The sequence below is a fragment of the Lissotriton helveticus genome, chromosome 10 (assembly GCF_964261635.1).
Source record: "Lissotriton helveticus chromosome 10, aLisHel1.1, whole genome shotgun sequence".
NCBI classification, from domain to species: domain Eukaryota; kingdom Metazoa; phylum Chordata; class Amphibia; order Caudata; family Salamandridae; genus Lissotriton; species Lissotriton helveticus.
In genome coordinates this window covers 149,197,590-149,217,100 of record NC_136071.1, presented here as the reverse complement: position 1 = coordinate 149,217,100, position 19,511 = coordinate 149,197,590, and the positions used below count along the sequence as shown (strand labels likewise).

The 19,511-nt window shown below is 48.4% G+C and overlaps 1 protein-coding gene across 2 annotated transcripts in view; it reads left to right on the top strand.

Moving 5' to 3' along the window:
* The window catches only part of MAD1L1 (mitotic arrest deficient 1 like 1), a 2,576,418-nt gene that overhangs the window by 1,039,690 nt on the left and 1,517,217 nt on the right, over positions 1-19,511 (top strand). The window lies entirely within an intron of this gene.

Here is a 19,511-nt window from a genome sequence, read left to right as displayed (position 1 = left end):
TTGTAACCTGCACACGTCACTTTTTCCTCCTGTAATGCACCGTTTGCCACCTCTTGTATTTTGTTTGCTCACAATTGTCATTTTTAGGTTTCGTCCTGGGCGTTGCAACTGCGTAGCAGTTGCTCCTCCCACGGCGAAACCTCATGATCCTACATATGGACTTTGGTTCCGCCTCTGTCTCTCATTGGCTAGCTCCATAAATGGAGGCTAGCCATTGGGAGACAGAGGCTGTCAATCACGCTTTCACGTGAAAACGCGATTCGGGGGCGTTTCTGGGACTTTTTTTAAGCCCCGCCCCTTTGTCCCGGGCCGCGCTGTCATTGGCTGCCGGCCCGGGACACCCCCGTGACGTCATTCCCGGGCCGTGCTGTGATTGGCTGGCCGGCCCGGGTCATCACGCCTTCCTGCAAACTTTCAGTCTGCATTAGGCTTCCAAACAGTCCTTCCCTAGTGCGACAATTACGCTCTTCATGCTATTTCGCTCTTTTAATCTTTTTTCGATCTCCGCTGCATTTTCTTTCCCTTTCTATCTCCCTCGGCCTCCTCCTTCCGTCTCTTCTCTCTCCCCTCACGTTCGACCCGTCTTCATTGCCGTGGCCCCGTGTCCGCACCTCGCCCGCTGCGGCAGCTTCACTGCTGCAGTGGGGGCTTTCCGTCCCTATTCTTCAATCTCGCTCACAGGCTCATACCTCCGGGCTGGAGTGGGCCCGCTTCCCTGGTTCTCCTACTGTACCGGTGACGTCACGGCGGCGCTGACCTTGTGACGCCTTCATTGAAGAACTTGGCGGCATTTCAAGATGAACAGACCTCGACTTGCACAAAGCCAGCATTTAGCCTCTGCTGCCGGCGTTCTCTCGAAGCCCCCGCTCTCGCCAGGCCCCCGTCCACTTGCTCAAGTGTGTGTGTGTGTGACTGCTCCAGTGTGTGTGTGTGTGTGTGTGTGACTGCTCCAGTGTGTGTGTGTGTGTGACTGCTCTAGTGTGTGTGTGTGTGTGTGTGACTGCCCCAGTGTGTGTGTGTGACTGCTCCAGTGTGTGTGTGTGGGGGGGGGGGGGCTCTGGGTGTGGCTGGCTCTGGGTGTGTGGGTGGTAGTAATTGCTGTCTGCTGAGCTCGTCCGTAGGGTACAATAGTTCTCACATTTGCGAGATATTAAGCTATTGGCAATGTAAATGACAATGCCATTTATTTATCTGTTTTCAAAACCAACACATAAATACAAATTTTGTCATTTACAATGCCAATAGCTCTAACTTCTCCAAAGGCGAAACCGTTGCATTGTAAATGCTTGTTTTCTTTCCTATTGACTCCTGAGTTGTGATCCTTCTTCTAATATGGCTTCCCTATTAAATGCAGTAACGTAGCAATTTTCCACAACGATGTGATTGCACTGGCTAAGAATATTGCACTACAAGCCAGCAGCAGTATAACCGGTAGAAGTATTGGTTAATAAAGGGATCAAGTCATAGGATTTTATTAAGCGCACATTTCACCTGCTAGCCAAAACCCAAAAGAGGGAAGGAAAGGCGGTGACAGCAGGAAAAGAGAATGATCAGAATAGCCAGTTTTTTAGCCTTCTCCGAAACTGACTATCGTCGATAACCATACGCAGCTGCAGTGGAAGCGCGTTCTACGAAGTAGGGGCGAGATATGAAAAGGATCTGCCACCATTCCTGGTGGTGCAAATCGTGAAAGAAGTGAGAAGATGTTTGGTTGCTGACCTAAGCGTTCTAGTAGGTTCGTACCAGATGAGTTTTTTGGCAAGATAATTTGGCCCGTTTCAGTGCCTGGTTTTATGTACAAGACAGATGTTCTTAAAGCGGATTTGTTTCCTGATGGGGAGCCAGTAGAATGATGCTGTATCCAGCGTTATAACGCAGTGTCTTCTGAGTCTGTTTTTTCTTCTCCTTTTGCATTAGTGACATACAGAACAAAACGTATGTTTTGCCCAAACTTCTTGGCCCTCCAGAAGTGCTGCTCACTGCAGCCTTAGCCTGTGGCCCTGCATCTCAACAGCCTCATGTCAGTAGCTCCTCCTTTACCAACCTATATTCTCACTTAACTCTGCCCAACTTAACAGGATCCTCCATGGACTGCTCCCATCTCACACACCAGCTGGAGCATCCGCATGCTCTCCCCTCCGGTACCAGCCCCGGCAGAGCTCTATTGCTATGGAGGCCAACAGGGCCCAGATGCTGGTCTACACCATGGCTTCAGAGGCAGCAAAAACAGCATGGTGAGCCTGTGTGAGCACAGGATGACTTGTGAACCTGTGCGAGTGTAGCGTGAGCTGTCTGACTGCAGGATCAGGCATCTCTTGAAACTCTTTAGTAATTCACAATTTCCTTGATGGTTGGTGTAGGAGAGTAGGGTCTGCAATCCTATGATCACCCAGATTTTTGCTTTTTGCTGCACTGGTTTACGACTTTCCCTGGCTGTGGGCCTGCTAATCAGACCCACAGCCTAGCTGTTCTCTCTATCCAAATTGTACTTAGGTACTGAATTGGCACTGGGCCCTCTCCAAGTCCCTGTACCCAGGGCTGAGGTGCACCCAGAAGTCTCCCAGGGGCTGAAGCATGTATTATGCCACCCCTGGATTGACTAACTAAAACTGACACAACTGGCCGCACGACAGCTGGGGCAAGGTGGTGTACTCACCCTTTGCTTTAGATATAGTATACCTATATCTAACCCTAAAAATGGACACACAGATCTCCTATCAGTCACTCCTATAGCAGGCCTTAACAATCCTGAAGGCAGAGTGCTGGGAATCGTGTGAGATGGTGCTCTAGCATGAGCTGAGCCTGTCTGCGGCTTTCGGGATCCATCCCTTAGCCGTTTCCATGATATCGCATACCATATACTCTTAAGTGCATTATAATCCTCGCGGTTATGTGCCAACTCTGGTATCGCTTTATCAAAACATGTCGAGTAAGGTGTCATACGAATTGGAATACTAACCCCTCGCCAATTCTGGCGACGGGGTTAGCATTCCACCCTTCTAGAGGGACACGACATGCCTGTAACCTATAACCCGGTTAAAAGTCAGACAGAGCCTTAGCATCCACAAAATGGATGCTGCCACCGAGACACAAGTCTGCCCTCCTGCTGCTGGGAGTCCTCCCAGAGCAGGAGATAAGGACAAAGGGTTTCCTGCCAGGGGCGGTGCCAGCACCGTCCCAGACAGGGTTTTGTGTATTGTAGGTAGGCAGGGCTTTAGAGGAAGGTGACTGCACGTGGCACCCCGGTGCTCACTGTGCATAGGCTGGCTGGAACCAGTTCCAGGGTCACTCCAGACCCTGTGCTGGGGAAAAGCCCGCCAAGGAAGTGGGTGTAACCACCCCCCTCCTAGTCCCACCCATAGGGCAGGACTTAGTCGCGTGCCAGCCCCTTTTTACAGGATAAAGGTAGAGACTGGCCCCCTTCCAAATCAGATCATCTTTGAATCCTGAAACTACTTTCTGCGAAAGGAACTCAAGACTTCTTCCTAAGATTTCTCCCTTGTGACTAAGGAGTAGTCACCCTGCATCCGCAGGCACCATCTAAGAATACTGCGGTCTGCTGTAAGTCCTTCCTCCGGAATCCGACTGCCCAGCTCGACGAGAACCGGCTTCCCTGGCACCTCTGACCTCTACCCACCTCTACAGCCCAGCTGAGAACCGTGGGTGCGACGAGACCTCAAGGGACCGGCCATCTGCAAGACTGCACGACTTCTTTCCAGCAAGCCCGCCGAGTAATCTACTGGTGAGTGCTTTGGGGTCCGAGAAGCCCCGACTCTGAGCAGCTCCAGCTCCGAAGTGCAGCCCCCCAGCATCTCCACGATCTGCGTGGGGCCCTTCTGCTTTCCGCTGCTCACCGCGTTGTTTGGCTACTAGCCCGTTGGCTCGTGGCCTTCCTGACGACGCCCGACGACATTTCTGCTGCTGGTCTGGTTGCTCCAGACTGGCCCTTGCTCCCTCCCAGAAGAGGAGCACCCTGGACCCTCCTGGTCCACTCAAGACGCCATTTTGAGTCCACCGCGTGGGCTTGAATTAGCCAAGGCTTGTTGCCAAATCCTGGGTAACTTCGACGCCAACGACTTCATCCTTCGTGGGACAGCTCGCACCTCCATCCTGGTCGCCGACAACGCCTCCTGGTCCGAGAGACTGCAGAGCCCAGCAGCGCCCACTCACCTGACTGCGGTGACTTCGCCCGGTGCCATCCTGGTGCCCACTTAATCACTGGCTAGTGATTCAAGAACTTGGTCCCCTCTGCTTTCAGGTTTTCTTCTTCCTTGATCCAGGCTTGGATCCATCGAACTTTCCTTCACTGGTCGCCTGCCAGCAACTTCCTTCTTCCAGGCTCCTGGTCCGGCAACGAGATCCCCGACGTCTTTTCAGACCTATGCAGCTGCAGCCCCTGGGCTAGGTAACTTCGGCACTTCGGTGTCCCAGCATAGCCTCACTATCCTAGGGTCAGGATCCACTGTCGTTTTCTTCCTACCAGGTCGGGTTCGCCCGTGAACACTAACTTTGTGAATTCTAGCTTCCATAGACTTTGTCCCGCATCCCGCGTGAGAGTGCACACTCTGCACCCGAGTCCCCTGGGCCTCCTAGTAGTAATCTAACGATTCCCTAGTCCAGTCCTAGCGATTCCAAAGCCTATTAGAATTGTTACTTACCTGCTAGTAATTCGCATCCCACTTTTAAAGTATATGGTTGTTCGTGCCCCTCGGGCATTTGTGTATAACGTGCTAACTTAAGTATTTTCGTAAGAGTTTTGTTGTGTGCCTAGCACCCTGTCCTCATAAAGAGTACAGGGTTGTTGTGATTCTAATAAATACACTGTTTATTTTCATAACACTTGTGTGGTGTCCTTTCACTGGGTGTTCAAGGGGTAATGTGATGGTAAAACAGCTGGCTTAACACGCCCTCTAGAGTCTTAGCCTTAGACTGCTCGTATCCATGCTACTAGGATAGCTGGTCTATAAGGTTGACTTACAACCAATCATCAATAAGGGTTGTTTGGACTGATATATAGTGATCACTAGAATAGTGAGCACTGCACATCAGGCCAACTTCTCACATTGGTGAGCAGCGGTTGGGATTTGAGCTTGCTGTTGTTTTACCACACATGCCCTAAGAATATCTTGTGAAAGATCACATAAGTACTAAAGGTACATATAACTTAGCTTAGAATACTCTGAGTTCTACTGAACCAGCTGTTGTAGCTCCTAGGGCCTAGCACACCCTAAACTACAACTCTAGCAAGGGATCAGTAGGCAAACATATAGTGTAGGTAAGTGCACCACTTACACCTCACTAGAAAAGCATGTCGACTCAGGGGGACTCTACTGAGACTCCCCTGGTCAGTGTTGACCCTCCACAGGTCACTTCAAGATATGCAGCTCTCAATTTTCAGGAGATGAGGCAACTCTGTGTCTCCAGGAAACTGAAGCAGGGGTCTAACCCCACCCTTCCCTTTCTGATAGGTCTCTTAGAGACATATGATGCCAGAAAGCTCTCTCAGTTACATGAGAGCATGCCAGCCTTAGAGGGAACCTCTGGGGATCCAGACCTCCCCAACACTGATTCAGCAGTTGAGGAGGAGGATGAGGAGGTACTCTCTGGGGATGAGGTAGACAAGGGTCTTGAGGTAGTCAGAAGGCTAACTAGGACCAACTTAGACTTACTTGGGCTAGGATCTGGGGGCCCCCCAGTACTAACCCGAAGTGGGCCTAACCTTGGAGTTAGGAGAGATAGATCTCTTTCTAGGGACTCCAATAGATCTCTGCACTCTAATGCCTCTTCTCAGGGGAGAAGGAATCCTCCACAGAGGAGGTTTACTTCCCCTCAGAGAAAGGAGCATGAAGCTAGGATGAGACAAGCTGAACTGAGGATTGAAAGGGAAGAAATTGCCCTGGCCAAAGAGAAGCTTGCCCTGGCAAGAGAGCAGCAGATGAGTGGGCTAGCTCCCACTGGTGGCAGCAATCTCCCAAGAGATAGAGAGAAGGGTTTAGATACTAAACACCTGACTAAAATAGTGCCCCCCTTTAAGCAAGGGGATGACATCCAGAAATGGATGGCTGCTCTGGAGAGGGCCTGCACTGTGCAGAACATTCCCCAGAGTCAGTGGGCAGCTATACTGTGGCTCTCCTTTGATGGTAAAGGGAGAGATAAGCTCCTCACTACAAGAGTGGAGGATGCTAACAATTACCAGGTCCTGAAGAATACACTGGTTGATGGGTTTGGTTTAACCACTGAGCAGTACAGGTTGCTGTTCAGAGACACCCCGAAAACTCAGTCTCAGGACTGGTCTGATTTTGTGGATTGTGCCACTAAGGCTTTGGAGGGCTGGTTGCTGGGTAGCAAGGTTACAGATTACACAGGATTGTATAATCTAATGATGAGAGAACAAATTTTGAACAATTGTCAGAACCAGTTGCTGCACCAGCACCTTGTTGATTCAGATCTGACCTCTCCCCAAGAATTGGGAAAGAAGGCAGACAAATGGGTCAGGACAAGGATCAAGCAGAACCAGAACCAGAACCAGGGTGGTCAGAAGAAAGCAGACCAGAAGGGTAATGTCAAGAATGAGCAAAATGACCAGAAGTCTTCACCAGGTCCCCAACAAACCAAAGAGGGTGGGGGTCAGGCTTCCCAGAAGAAGAAGGCTCAAGAAGGCCAGTCCAAAAGGTGGTGCCAGTACTGCAAAAGTAAATCTCACTGGTTTAGTGAGTGCACCAAAAGAGGAGGAGGACAAACTCCTACCACTACAGCTCCTAAAGCAACTGCACCCCCTAGTACAGTCAGTAGTGGTAGTGTCACTCCCAAGGCATTAGTTGGGTTAACCATGGGTACTGAGGGGTCTGACAACTTAGTTGGCACACTCACTCAGGCTGTCCTTGTCTGTACAGGGGATGTGGATATGTCCCCTGAAATAAGTCCCAATACTTTGGGCAAATACAGGCAGACACCTTTGATTAATGGCAAAATGGCTCAGGCCTATAGGGACACTTGTGCCAGTGTCACCATGGTGACACCTAACTTTGTGGACCCTGGACAGATCATGCCAGGTACTGATTTCCTGGTGACCAATGCCAGCAATGTCACTACTAGTCATAGTGTGGCAATTGTAGCTTTCTCCTGGGGTGGAGTGAAGGGACAAAAGAAAGTTGTAGTCAGTTCAGACCTCCCAGTTGATTGTTTGTTGGGCAATGATTTGGAGTCATCACAATGGTCAGAAGTGGAGCAGAGGACTCACATGGAGATGTTAGGCTTGCCAGCACATGTGCTTGCTGTGACTAGGTCACAGGCCAGAAGATGCCCCACTGAACAGGTGCTGGATCCTGAAATTATGGACCAGACACCTCCTAAGAAGAAGAGCAGTAAGGGTAAGGCTTTGCCTTCCCCCTTGCCCCAGGTTGAGGATCAAGTCTCTGAGGAGGCTGATCTAGCAGAGCTGAGGGAAACTGAGCCTAAAGAGCTTGAACTTGATCAAGTTGAGTTTCTGGGCTCAGGGGGACCCTCCAGAGCAGACCTGGGGAAGGAACAGTTGAGCTGCCCTTCCCTTGAACCCCTCAGACAGCAGGCTGCTGCTGAGGCTGCAGGGAATGCCACAGGTGCCCACAGGGTATACTGGGAAGATGGACTCCTGTACTCTGAGTCAAGAGACCCCAAGCCTGGTGCAACCAGGAGGCTGGTCATCCCCTTGTCTCTGAGAGGTTTCCTTCTCACCTTGGCCCATGAGATTCCCCTTGCAGGTCATTTAGGTCAGACAAAGACTTGGGACAGGCTTGTCTCACACTTTCACTGGCCCCATATGAATGAGAATACCAAGGAGTTTTGTCGCTCATGTGTCACTTGCCAAGCCAGTGGTAAGTCAGGTGGCACAACAAAGGCCCCCCTTATACCACTACCTGTGGTGGGGGTTCCCTTTGAAAGAGTGGGGATTGACATTGTTGGTCCAATGGAACCCCAGACAGCATCAGGACACAAGTTTATACTGGTGGTGGTGGACCATGCCACCAGGTATCCTGAGGCTATTCCCCTTAGGACCACTACAGCCCCTGTAGTGGCAAGAGCCCTAGTTGGAGTGTTCTCCAGAGTGGGTTTCCCTAAGGAGGTCGTTTCTGACAGAGGTACAAACTTCATGTCAGGATATCTGACTGCCATGTGGAAAGAGTGTGGTGTGAACTACAAGTTCACCACACCCTATCATCCACAATGCAATGGGCTTGTTGAGAGATTCAACAGGACCCTGAAAGGGATGATTCATGGACTACCTGAACCTCTTAGGAGAAGATGGGATGTCCTGATCCCCTGCCTCTTGTTTGCTTACAGAGAGGTCCCACAGAAGGGGGTTGGCTACAGCCCTTTTGAGCTTCTGTATGGGCATCCTGTAAGAGGACCCCTGTGTTTGGTGAAGGAAGGATGGGAGAGACCTCTCAAAAAGCCTGCAACCAACATAGTGGACTATGTACTTGGTCTCCGCTCCAGGATGGCTGAGTATATGGAGAAGGCATCTAAAAACCTTGAGGCCAGCCAGGAACTTCAAAAAGCTTGGCATGACCAAAAGGCTGTACTGACTGTGTACCAGCCAGGACAGAAGGTGTGGGTGCTGGAGCCAGTGGCCCCAGCAGCTCTGAAAGACAAATGGTCTGGGCCCCACACCATCATTGAGCAAAAGGGAGAGGTTACCTACTTGGTGGACCTTGGAACTCCCAGGAGCCCTCTCAGAGTGCTCCATGTTAACAGGCTCAAAGCATATGTTGACAGGAAGGACATGAGCTTGCTCATGGCCACAGATGAGGGACAGGAGGAAGAGAGTGACCCTCTCCCAGACCTGCTCACTCAGAATCCTGATGATGGATCAGTTGATGGTGTTGTCTTTTGTGGCAGCCTCACTGAACATCAGCAACAGGATTGCAGGCAAGTTCTGCAATCCTTTCGACATATGTTCTCTCTGACACCCAGCCAAACTGATTGGTGTACCCATGATGTTGACACTGGAGACAGTCTGCCTGTCAAGAGTAAAATCTACAGACAGCCTGATCATGTTAGAGACTGCATAAAAACTGAAGTGCAGAAAATGTTGGAACTGGGAGTCATTGAGCCCTCAGATAGCCCTTGGGCTAGCCCAGTAGTTCTAGTGCCAAAGCCTCACACCCAGGGTGGTAAGAGAGAGATGAGGTTTTGCGTAGACTACAGAGGCCTCAATGCAGTCACTAAGACTGATGCCCACCCAATACCAAGAGCAGATGAGCTTATAGATAGATTGGCTTCTGCCAACTTCTTAAGCACATTTGATTTGACAGCTGGGTATTGGCAAATCAGGTTAGCTGAGGAAGCCAAACCTAAGACAGCATTTTCTACCCCTGGAGGGCATTATCAATTTGTGGTAATGCCCTTTGGACTGAAAAATGCACCTGCCACCTTCCAAAGGTTGGTGAATCAAGTCCTCACTGGGCTGGATGACTTCTGTGCAGCTTATCTTGACGATATTGCTGTCTTTAGCTCCACCTGGGAGGATCACCTGGTCCACCTGAGGAAAGTGTTAGAGGCCCTGCAAAAGGCAGGCCTCACTATCAAGGCCACAAAGTGCCAGATAGGGCAGTCACAGGTTGTATACCTGGGCCACCTTGTAGGTGGAGGCCAGGTTCAGCCACTGGAGAGTAAGATACAGGCCATCAAGGACTGGACTCCTCCAATCACCCAGACTCAGGTTCGAGCTTTCTTGGGCCTGACTGGGTACTATAGGAAGTTTGTCAGAAATTATGGGTCCATAGTGACCCCCCTTAATGACCTGACAAGCAAGAAGATGCCAAAGAAAGTTCAGTGGACAGCAAGCTGTCAGAAAGCATTCAATGACCTAAAGCAGGCCATGTGCACAGCACCTATCCTCAAGAGTCCAGATTACTCCAAGCCATTCATTGTCCAAACAGATGCTTCTGAGTTGGGTGTGGGAGCTGTTCTGTCTCAACTGAATTTTGATGGTAATGATCAGCCTATTGCTTTCATTAGTAGGAGGCTGACACCCAGAGAGAAAAATTGGTCAGCTATTGAGAGGGAGGCCTTTGCTGTGGTCTGGGCCCTGAAGAAGCTGAGGGCCTACTTGTTTGGCACTCACTTCACCATTCAGACAGACCATAAGCCCCTCTTGTGGCTAAATCAGATGAAGGGTGAAAACCCCAAACTGCTTAGGTGGTCCATTTCCCTACAGGGGATGGATTTTACAGTGGAGCATAGACCTGGGACTGATCACAGCAATGCTGATGGGCTCTCCAGGTATTTCCACTTAGAGCAAGAAGACTCACCTGGTCAAGGTTAGTTTATTGTCCCAAAGTTTGGGGGGGGGTCATGTAGGAGAGTAGGGTCTGCAATCCTATGATCACCCAGATTTTTGCTTTTTGCTGCACTGGTTTACGACTTTCCCTGGCTGTGGGCCTGCTAATCAGACCCACAGCCTAGCTGTTCTCTCTATCCAAATTGTACTTAGGTACTGAATTGGCACTGGGCCCTCTCCAAGTCCCTGTACCCAGGGCTGAGGTGCACCCAGAAGTCTCCCAGGGGCTGAAGCATGTATTATGCCACCCCTGGATTGACTAACTAAAACTGACACAACTGGCCGCACGACAGCTGGGGCAAGGTGGTGTACTCACCCTTTGCTTTAGATATAGTATACCTATATCTAACCCTAAAAATGGACACACAGATCTCCTATCAGTCACTCCTATAGCAGGCCTTAACAATCCTGAAGGCAGAGTGCTGGGAATCGTGTGAGATGGTGCTCTAGCATGAGCTGAGCCTGTCTGCGGCTTTCGGGATCCATCCCTTAGCCGTTTCCATGATATCGCATACCATATACTCTTAAGTGCATTATAATCCTCGCGGTTATGTGCCAACTCTGGTATCGCTTTATCAAAACATGTCGAGTAAGGTGTCATACGAATTGGAATACTAACCCCTCGCCAATTCTGGCGACGGGGTTAGCATTCCACCCTTCTAGAGGGACACGACATGCCTGTAACCTATAACCCGGTTAAAAGTCAGACAGAGCCTTAGCATCCACAAAATGGATGCTGCCACCGAGACACAAGTCTGCCCTCCTGCTGCTGGGAGTCCTCCCAGAGCAGGAGATAAGGACAAAGGGTTTCCTGCCAGGGGCGGTGCCAGCACCGTCCCAGACAGGGTTTTGTGTATTGTAGGTAGGCAGGGCTTTAGAGGAAGGTGACTGCACGTGGCACCCCGGTGCTCACTGTGCATAGGCTGGCTGGAACCAGTTCCAGGGTCACTCCAGACCCTGTGCTGGGGAAAAGCCCGCCAAGGAAGTGGGTGTAACCACCCCCCTCCTAGTCCCACCCATAGGGCAGGACTTAGTCGCGTGCCAGCCCCTTTTTACAGGATAAAGGTAGAGACTGGCCCCCTTCCAAATCAGATCATCTTTGAATCCTGAAACTACTTTCTGCGAAAGGAACTCAAGACTTCTTCCTAAGATTTCTCCCTTGTGACTAAGGAGTAGTCACCCTGCATCCGCAGGCACCATCTAAGAATACTGCGGTCTGCTGTAAGTCCTTCCTCCGGAATCCGACTGCCCAGCTCGACGAGAACCGGCTTCCCTGGCACCTCTGACCTCTACCCACCTCTACAGCCCAGCTGAGAACCGTGGGTGCGACGAGACCTCAAGGGACCGGCCATCTGCAAGACTGCACGACTTCTTTCCAGCAAGCCCGCCGAGTAATCTACTGGTGAGTGCTTTGGGGTCCGAGAAGCCCCGACTCTGAGCAGCTCCAGCTCCGAAGTGCAGCCCCCCAGCATCTCCACGATCTGCGTGGGGCCCTTCTGCTTTCCGCTGCTCACCGCGTTGTTTGGCTACTAGCCCGTTGGCTCGTGGCCTTCCTGACGACGCCCGACGACATTTCTGCTGCTGGTCTGGTTGCTCCAGACTGGCCCTTGCTCCCTCCCAGAAGAGGAGCACCCTGGACCCTCCTGGTCCACTCAAGACGCCATTTTGAGTCCACCGCGTGGGCTTGAATTAGCCAAGGCTTGTTGCCAAATCCTGGGTAACTTCGACGCCAACGACTTCATCCTTCGTGGGACAGCTCGCACCTCCATCCTGGTCGCCGACAACGCCTCCTGGTCCGAGAGACTGCAGAGCCCAGCAGCGCCCACTCACCTGACTGCGGTGACTTCGCCCGGTGCCATCCTGGTGCCCACTTAATCACTGGCTAGTGATTCAAGAACTTGGTCCCCTCTGCTTTCAGGTTTTCTTCTTCCTTGATCCAGGCTTGGATCCATCGAACTTTCCTTCACTGGTCGCCTGCCAGCAACTTCCTTCTTCCAGGCTCCTGGTCCGGCAACGAGATCCCCGACGTCTTTTCAGACCTATGCAGCTGCAGCCCCTGGGCTAGGTAACTTCGGCACTTCGGTGTCCCAGCATAGCCTCACTATCCTAGGGTCAGGATCCACTGTCGTTTTCTTCCTACCAGGTCGGGTTCGCCCGTGAACACTAACTTTGTGAATTCTAGCTTCCATAGACTTTGTCCCGCATCCCGCGTGAGAGTGCACACTCTGCACCCGAGTCCCCTGGGCCTCCTAGTAGTAATCTAACGATTCCCTAGTCCAGTCCTAGCGATTCCAAAGCCTATTAGAATTGTTACTTACCTGCTAGTAATTCGCATCCCACTTTTAAAGTATATGGTTGTTCGTGCCCCTCGGGCATTTGTGTATAACGTGCTAACTTAAGTATTTTCGTAAGAGTTTTGTTGTGTGCCTAGCACCCTGTCCTCATAAAGAGTACAGGGTTGTTGTGATTCTAATAAATACACTGTTTATTTTCATAACACTTGTGTGGTGTCCTTTCACTGGGTGTTCAAGGGGTAATGTGATGGTAAAACAGCTGGCTTAACACGCCCTCTAGAGTCTTAGCCTTAGACTGCTCGTATCCATGCTACTAGGATAGCTGGTCTATAAGGTTGACTTACAACCAATCATCAATAAGGGTTGTTTGGACTGATATATAGTGATCACTAGAATAGTGAGCACTGCACATCAGGCCAACTTCTCACAGTTGGCAAGTAGGGATTCAGGTGTAATTTGAACTATGATAATAGAAGCTGATCCTGCAACAAAATGACATACCAAAACGTACTTTCCTAAAGGTGGGCGAGCCATTGAAAGCCAGAGCCAGATGCTGAGCTACGGCTCTATAAAAAGTCCCCTCGGAATTTAGAGCCAAGACTTTGTGGCTTCTGCCACCCACAGCCTTATGTCAGTCACTAAGCCCTTTCCCATTAATCTAGTGGCTGTATTGTGCACCGTTAAACCAGGGAACCTGGTTTCTAACACATTTACCTGCTAGACAAATTTGTTTTACCATAGCCAAGTATCTTATTTCATCGTCCCTCCTGGTCTTTTTTCGTCTCCTTTAAGAGTGCCATAAAAAACTCCATTCAGGATGTGCCATCTGCAAAACCTTTATTTTTATATGTTTTAATAGATTTTAATGTTGCTCCTTATGTTACAAAAATCTAAGCAGTCTTTGCGTGATAACTGCCTCTTGGGTTCACTAATCGCCAGGACCACTGGAATTACTCGCCAGAGGAGGACCAAATTATGCAGCAGGGTTGACTAAATTATGCAGCAAGAAAAGGTCAATTATGCAGCGTAATGTGGCACATTTTATGATAGTATTGCTTCATTATTTTATTATTTTTACACATGGTAACACTGCTCTGAAAAGATTACACTGTGTTAGTACCAGTTTTAACACCTAAATGCAGCAATAAGGAACTGAAATATGACCAGTCAACCTTTGCGAAGGGTCTTCCAGAGCGCAGAAACACGTATCACCATGCTTTTAGTAACTTTTGATCCGTTTGAGCTGGAAACAATTTCCTTTTTGTTAAAATCCGCAGATTAAGCAGCAGACTGCAGTTTATGTGCCAAATCCAATATTATCAGAAAAATGCTGCAGCACCAGATTCACATAATCCCACTGGCTCTGCTAATAGCACTCTCATCAGAGGCATGAAAGTTTTAAAGTTTACATTTAGAAACTGTGACTTTTGCTAAATGTCAGCCAATGCAGAAATTCATTCTAGTGTACTGAAGTGAACCGCTTCCAAATTAAAGAAATATACTTTTTGAAATTTGAGTTAGCACATTTTAAAATGGCAAAATATGTAGGCATAACACCGACAGCATTGCCAGACAATCCCAGGTCTTGCCATCTCTGCCGGACAGACGCGATGGACAGATTTGTATCACGGTAGCCAACCCCTGCACGACATGGTGTCATCGTTATAAGACATTTCTTTGTGCCATCTCCGCTGCACTTGCATTGAGAGCCAGCCAATATATAACTATAAGCAACCTATCCTCAAGGCTTAAGGTATTACTTTTGGCACGTATCTTCCAAGACTGATAGACTTCTAGATTAGTCTCTCCCACTCGCCATAAAATAAAGTGAAGCCCCTAGTCCCAGATGGGTTTCCTCATTATTCAAGAAACTCAACAATTCTAACAACCTGATTTTGTCGATCTAGCTTTGCATCCCTTGATTCCCCCAGATAAACCCTCTTTTGGAACCTCTGGAGCTATATAGTTGATTTGTTATCTGTGGCTTTCCTGAAGAAGACGCTCTAGTCGCCGAAACACGCGTAGAAACGACACAACAGGATCCATTCATGATCAGAGCCACTTTGTGTCTCAAATTGGCCTCTCAACCCAATTGAATACCAAGGCTACGTAGTTTTGAATTCACCTCTGGTCTCTCTAACAGCACTACCGCTTTATCTATCTCTTGCTGTCCCAGCTTTCTCTCTTTGTGACCGTTTTACCATTTTGTCTGCCTCCTTTCCCATCTGCTTTTTTTTTCTCTTTCTAAGTCCATATCTGATAAGTGAAAGTAAGTGATCCACAACAATTAGTGGCAGTAGTCCCCCATCAGCGACCACTGCCTCAAATTAAGCACTGCAAACATGGAGCTTAACCAGCCAGAACTCCAGCAGTATTATTCACTGTGCCCATGGTTTTGGGTTTCCTTCCTTAAAAATCTTTTTCATACATTAGAGACTTGTTAACAACATCCATCATTATCAGGGTAAGATTCATGAGCAGACGAAAAGTAAGATGTAATTCCATTGATCATGCCATGCTGTGGCGACATATCGAATTTTCATATCATAAATTAAAGGCATCAGTAATTTGTGGCACTTATCACCAGTGTTCAGTACTTAAGGCAGGGTCAATGAATATATTTAAGATATAGGGGACTCGGAGGGGGGCTAATCACATTCTGCAGGGGGACCCCGTCATTTTGCATTAAGCCACTGACTTAATGGTAGGAACACTGAGCCTTTTCGAAAGTCAACAGTAGTCCTCCTTGTTCCGTCCTGTTCCTCTTGTAAGGAGTGAGAGAATGGTGGGAATCTGCCTTTTTCTTCTCTGAATTGCACATTATTTTACAGTGTTTAACAATGTAGTAGGTAAACACTTCAGGGAATTGCCGACCAGCAAGGAGATGTAGTGTATTTCAGCCTTATTGTTAAATATAGCATGGGCTGGCTTACTGTAGAGCCCCTTTTTATACAGCCTCTGTTCATTCAGCCCTTGACACCAGTGGGCGAGATTAAACCAAGCATTCCACCCATCACTCTACTTTTTGTGTGTGTCTAGATTCTGCCATCAGGCCACTAGGTGGCACTCACGAAGGCCCTATGGGCTCCAGCTTTCACACCAGCATAAGACCGAACATTTTCTAACACTTTGCACTCCCACCTCCACATCACATCCGAGTCCAGGCTTCCACACCACTTTCCTGTTGCACCCAGGTTCTTCCAGTCCTTCTCTAGCCAAAACCTGCCTAGATCGCGTCCAGGTGGTGGAGTTTTGTTCTGAATCTTTGTTCCTGGATACTATGGGTTGACTTACCTTTTTATAAATGCATCCTAGACTTTACTTTCTCATGTCCCTGAACCACACTCTGTTCAATGTGTTTGTGTTACGTTTATTTTACCTTCTGATTTTCCTAGTCTTTCCATTTCTAAGTCCCAGAACAGTCTCCCCTTCATTGGTGGCTCTCTGATTTCTAATCTATGCTTTATTCCATGCTGCTTGCTGTCTGTCACCCTGCACCTGTGCTCCTCCGTGAGCTTAAAGCTGTTCCAGTCCTGTGAGTTCAGTGTACAGAGATTTGTAACATTCCCTACTGCTGAGGCTCCTTTTGGTCTGGCGTATTCCTGCAGCTCTACTTCTAGGCTTGCTCCTTGATTCCACCATTTCCCATGTCCCCACTTTTCTGTTTTTGCAATTAGTCTTGTCTGTTTCTGTTCCTTGTTACTTCTGTCTCTGCCTTTTTGGTGCCATTGTTCTAGTTCTGCCTGCACACTTCCTGACCTGTCCTTTGTTAGTTTGCAGATTTCCCATTCGTGTTTCCAGCTTTTATAGTTCGGTCTGTTTATTTCTAGTCCAGTCCTGTTCCTGTTCTCGGAATCCACTCCTGCTTTCCCCTCATTCTAGTTCTGTTTTCAGCATTTCCTGTTCTATTCCCTTTAATCCTTTCATGTGTCAGTGTTGAAACCTTGATCATTGTTAGCACTGGTGATGTTGAGATTCTGAGGCTTGGTGCCTCTGGCGCAGAGACTCATCCAGCGCTTTTTTGTGTGTAAGACCTGCACAGGGTGTCTATCAAAGATCAGTGAGTTGTAGTGATCCTTCCTTTATTGAACCTTACCTAATAGAGAGATCACTTTCCAGGGGGCATAGTTCAAACATGCCAATAGATCCGTTTCAGGCAGGAGACTCGATTTCTTGAGCCAACAATTGCTTAATTCCTCCCGATTTCTCCCGCCTGGAATTGCCTCTGTTGCAATAGACGTCAATGGGGGAATACATTCTCCTGATTCTTTTTTTTTAAAACGGACACTTTGCTCTTCTTGTTGGCATATTGGCGGTACAGGGGGGGGGTCTCACCTCCTTCCCTTGCCCGCTAACACCTATAGTCCGGAACCCGGATTTTACCCCAGGACTACACTATCCCACATTTCATTTCTGGAATCAAACAGGCTGTAGATCCGCTGCCCACTTGTTTGATCTGAAGGGCCGGTCCCTTTCGAGTTTCTAGACATAACGTATGCACTCCCAGAGTCAGAGCGCAGGCATTACACCCAGATTCACCACTGGGTGGTGCAGCCCTCTGTCCGCATTGGAGCTGAACGGCAACTCACCCTTTTAACGTTGGTTGCTTTCTAAGATATCTGCCAAGCGTCTTATTTCAGAGCTATACCGTATGATAGGCCTCATTGCGGAGGCCCCCAAATCTGTGAGCCAGAAGCGCTGGGAGTCAGAAATAGGTAGGGGGCTCATGCAGGAAGAGTGGGGAGATATTTATTACCGGGCACAACAGACTGCCTACAACATAGCCAGAATCGAAACAGCCACAAAAATTGTCACTTATTGGTATTACACACCCCGTCGATTGCACAAATGTAACCCATCCAGATCTCCCGAGTGCTGGCACCAATACCGGTCTCCTGGCACCCTACTACACATCCTCTGGGACTGCCCGAGACTCACGACCTATTCATCGCAGGTACTTAAAGACATCAATATTCAGTTTGTCCCCCGATTCCCTGATTACATTGTCTTTGGTCTTCCTAATGCTCTCACTTTCCCCATAAAATTCCGTCGGGGTAGACAGATAATAATGGCACTGAGGGCGGCCTTACAGAATATTCAGACCCACTGGGGTAGGTTCCCAACTACTTGGGTTGGCTCCACAGTATGTGGCATTTAACAGGGATGGAACGCATAACCCTCACGCTGTCTAATCAGGGTGCATCGTTTCCCAAGCTGTGGGGTCCATTCTTGAAGCTGCTGACCTCAGAATTTCATGAACTTACCTGCCCAAAATACTTACGGTTTCTCCGTTTGCCTTAAGCTCTCCCTACCACCATTTAGGAGCGCCCCATCGTAGGGTAGTTTTTCCTTGTGACAGTTTTTTTTGGTTTTTTTTGCAGAGTTTTATATAGCGCGAACTAGACCCGAACCGAATCAAGTATCAGAGCGCTTTACATATTTTTCCAGTTACGTTACGTTACATGAGGACACGTTCATTTTTAGGCACGGGGAGATTAAGTGATTTGCCCAGAATCACAGGAGGTTTTGGCGTCGTTACCGAGACTCGAACCCAGATCCGAGGTCGAGCGCCCTAGCCGTTAGGCCAACTCCTCTCCCCTGTGACAGTTTTGATCTTGCTTTTCTGTTCATCAGGTCCGGGGTTTGGAATGAGGGGCGGGTTGTTGGGTTAATGTACAATCCAGTGCAGTGTGCCCAGGAAGACAACGGGCCTCGAATTGCTGATGTATTTTGCTCTTTTTTATACTAACAATACCAATAAAGAAAATGAAACCATAAAATGTTGGCATATAGGATAGTTTGTCTTTTGTTTTCCTACCTGGTCTTTCCTGTTAGTAATTTGTGTTTGTGTTGCCTTCCTAGTTTTAGTGCGTTGTCTTCCTAGTTTTTTTTTTTTTTTTTTTGCAGGCTTTCCAATTTTGTTTGATTTCCTGATCACTGTACTTCCAAACTGCTCCCGTCCTCTGCTTCTATTCTGTTTCTTCCTCTGGTTTCAAGTACTCTTGTGTATCCTAAACCACTTATCCTAAATGATCTTGTCCGTGCAGAGAGCTGTACTCCTCCTTAGTTCACCATGTCCCGATCTCAACTGGATCCCTGTCAGTGAGTCACCCTAAGGGTGATGGATATGCCCAGAGGTAGATCCTGTACTCAATGTGCCTCTGGAATCTGTACTTCCTACCCTCAAACTAGAAACAGTCATCTTTCTAGCACTTGACTTAAAGGATAGTGAGACCGTTGTCCAATGCTTATTCAAGGAGCATCTTTGGGCTACAAAATCAGAAAAGCAACAACTAACACACAATATATCAACTTCCAGTGTGGCAAAACTAAATACAATGCACAAAATTACAAATACTGTCAAAATGCCAGGTGGAGATAGTTTCAATCAATAATTGGCTGCATGGGGGCACACAAGATCCTACCTACAAATTGGAACTGCTGTCCGTTGAGGCTCACGGGGATAGGAAATATTGTTTAGTTTTGTGTATGGAAAGTACAGGTTGGGATAGCGGAGGATAATTTACCATCCATCTTAAGCTTATGGTAAACCTTGATGCCTTTGCTTTTGACGGTGTTTTTGGGCAGGTGGAAAATTAAATTGCCGCATATTCAAGGACCATTGAGTGGAGCAGTTAATGACCACCAGAAATTCAGTTTTGTCTGATGATTTTTAACCAGTACCAGTCCATCCAAATTTGTATTATGCATAGACACTTTTTCATTTTCTTAAGGTTTAGAAAATTCCCTCTGAAGGCAAAACATTTTTTGTGTTGCACGCATGTATGAAATTGGAATCCACATTCCCTAATTAGGCTTGTGAGTGTTTGTACATAGATTTTAATTCAGTAAGCGGACTATATTGAGTCATGTGGTACTCTTGTGTTTATCACGTG